Genomic DNA, 3,064 nt, shown 5'->3' with positions numbered 1-3,064 from the left:
CACCAAACCATAAGTCGGTTCAGATTTCGAGACCTTAGTTAATTAACATTCAACAATATGCAAATTATCATCAATCATTTTCGTAAAATAAATTATTTTAGATATATAATCAAACTCATAATAATGGAGAAAAGTAAAGAAATACTATCTGAACAAGATCGTCATACATTACACAAATTATAAATGCTTTGTCAACCCATAACACACACACCCTTACGCGAAATTTAAAAGCAATTTTCGTCTAGATTCATCATTATACCTTCGAAAGTGTGTTAGCTAAAACATCACCTTTCCCCTTAATGAGTTTTATTTATGAAAGTCCATCTCATTATCCGTTGATTTCGCGTTTTCATTAAAAAGAAATATGATCACTGTAGACAGTTATGGGGAATATAGCATTATTCAAATAAACGATTTTTTCTAGTGCCAACAAGGAGAGAAGTTCCTTTTTAATAGTCGAGTAACTTTTCTGATGGTTCTTAATTAAACTTGGACGAATAGTAACTGACAGGTAGAAGTATGTCGTCCGGGTCAGCCTGCAACGGCACAGCTTCAGCTTCACTGTCACTCGCATTGATATGCAGGTAGAATGGTTTCTCAAAATCTGGTGATGTCAAAACTGAAAATGGTGTAAGCATGGCTCGTTTTTCTCAAATGATTCTTGACACACTGACGTCTATGTAAACTGCTTCTTGGGCCTAATCAAGTCTTTCAGAGGGACAGTCACGCGTGCAAAATCAGGACAGAACCTCCTATAGTAGCCAGCCATTCCAAGGAAGCGGTGTGGAGACTATAGGAGGTGTAATCATTCGGGACTGGATACTGCAGGATTGCTTCCATTTTGTCTGTAACGGGTGCAACTATTCCTCTGCCAATCACGTGACCGAGGAAGATGACCTTGGCACGGTTCTTCGCCTGGTTGATCGTCATCTCATCTTCAGCGAGTCGTTAAAACAAAGCTCGAAATCGCTTGAGTTGTTCAGCCCACGATTCCGACGTTATGGCCAGGTCGTCCAGATATGCTTGAACACTCGCCAGGTCTCGAATGACACAGTACATCAACCTCCGGAAAGTTTCTGGAACGTTCCTCAACCCAAATGGCATGACCTTGTAGAGACCGTCTGGAGTGACGAAGGCGGATATTCTTAAGGCGTTCTCAGTCTGATCCACCTGACCGTAAGTCAATTTTCATGAAGTTGACCCTGCCGATGTCGTCGATGGCATCATCCAAGTTCTGCAGTGGATAGAAATCGTCAGCCTTAGGGACGAGCAAACAAAGTGGTGCCCATTCGCTGTCGCTCGTTTCAGCAAGTCCGTTAGTAAGGAGGAACTCCACCTCCTCCCAAACTTTCTTCCGCTTCTGAGGACTCATCCGATAATGATTGGTTCATAGTCGCCGAGCCCTTGGCCAAGACGATATCGTGCTTCTCACCTCTGCATGGTCTCGGGACATCACGACACACACCAGAACTCAGTCAAGAGAAGCGCCAACTCTGCAGACTGAAGAGTTAAGAATTGCTGCAATTTTGAGTCAAGATTAGTCAAAATGTCACTGTTGCAGTTTCTTAGGATAATCTATACAAAACTTGTCTGAATTTGATGTTACAACTATCACCATATGTTCCAGCTAGACGCTCTCTTCTACAGTTAAATTCATGGCTTAATATTCATCTCCTTTTTTTTTCTCTTTTACTATACAAGTACCAAACTACTTTTGACAGCAATGGATTTTCGAAAGAAACAAAAGTAACACGAATTCTCCCGATTATATCCTCCTATTTAAGCCTTCTTGTCAAATTATTCTTTCATGACATCCTGGACATCTGAATGATTTTTCACTGAAAATTAGGAACTTGTTTGATTATGTTGGTAAATTTTCCGAATAACGCCGCGTTACTAAATACCACAAAAGTGGTATCGATGGATTCCTCTCAATCTCTACTATTTATATATAGTGGAGATAATGCGCGATTACACCCCTTGGCCCCACAATCTGGGTCCCGATAGTAGGGGAGGGCATGAAGTAGATCAGGGAAATTGCGGGGTAAAATATGAATTCCGGACATATTTCGTATGCAAAATCTTGACCCAATTACCCACCTAACTTTGCCTAGTTTTGAAGTTAGCCCTAGCCAGGGGGGCTTCTCCACCTCCTGGACCCCCCTTTCTTAAGGCACTTCGTGCTACCTCGTGCTACCTCGTCCTACTTCGGGGTATATTTCGTATGCAAAATCTTGACCCAATTATCTACCTCACTTTGCCTAGTTTTGAAGTCAGCCTTTGCCAAGAGGGGGCTGTGGACCCCCTGTGGACCTCCCCTATTCAGGGCACTTCGTGATACTTATGATACGTAATTAGTTATATAGATGAATATATTGCGACCACGAATAACCCTCATACTGCGTCATGATGACAGCAACTGAGTCTTCATTTCATATATTCCTCGGGATAGGAAACTAGGAAAATAATGACACGACCACTCAATAGAGGGCACTATAATTATACTGTACACAATGGTGAATATTGCGCCATATATCGAAAGAACATAACAGCGCATGCAGGTAATTTTTCGGTGTTTCCAGGCACAGCTTATCCCAAGCCATGTTTGAATATTAGGGCAAGGATGGTGGTTTTCGAGGTATTTTGCACAAGGTATGATGCACGAAGTGCCCTAATTAGGGGCGTCCGGAGGGGGCGAAGCCCCCCCCCCCTGGACTAGGGTTTAATTCAAAAGTAGGCAAAGTTAGGTTGGTAATTGGGTTAAGATTTAGCAAACGAAATATGTCCCGAAGCATGAAGTGCTTTAAAAAAGGGACCCCGATTGTGGGGTCCAGGGGTGTAAGCGCGCAGTATCTCGACTATATATGAACATCGCTGACAACCGATGCTTAAAATATACCATTACTGTATTACCATCATTATCTGTGTGTGTTTTGGTCGCGCCCATGTTGGCAAGATTTTCCACCTCTTTTGGTAAATAAAGCGAACACACTCGCAGCTTGTCTAGTAAAAGCCGTTTGGGTCATCACGGACCAGTGCTGGTAAATGTCCAGCTTCGTACAGC

General features: G+C 42.5%; 1 long non-coding RNA gene across 4 annotated transcripts in view; it reads right to left on the bottom strand.

Moving 5' to 3' along the window:
* Nucleotides 1-806: 806 nt before the first annotated feature.
* LOC147469305 (uncharacterized) overlaps nucleotides 807-3,064 on the bottom strand; it is a 4,218-nt gene continuing 1,960 nt past the window's right edge. For 2 of the 4 annotated variants that reach the window (XR_015192070.1, XR_015192071.1), the window contains exon 2: nucleotides 807-1,500. This is a non-coding gene — a long non-coding RNA (uncharacterized LOC147469305). Of the gene's footprint in view, nucleotides 1,519-3,064 lie in introns of all 4 variants that reach the window. The other 2 variants (XR_015192068.1, XR_015192069.1) reach the window with 1 other exon arrangement.

This window comes from Penaeus japonicus, unplaced genomic scaffold (assembly GCF_977035675.1).
Source record: "Penaeus japonicus unplaced genomic scaffold, GWHDUDI00000001_assembly GWHDUDI00000022, whole genome shotgun sequence".
Lineage (NCBI taxonomy): Eukaryota > Metazoa > Arthropoda > Malacostraca > Decapoda > Penaeidae > Penaeus > Penaeus japonicus.
This window is presented reverse-complemented; position numbering and strand designations above follow the sequence as displayed.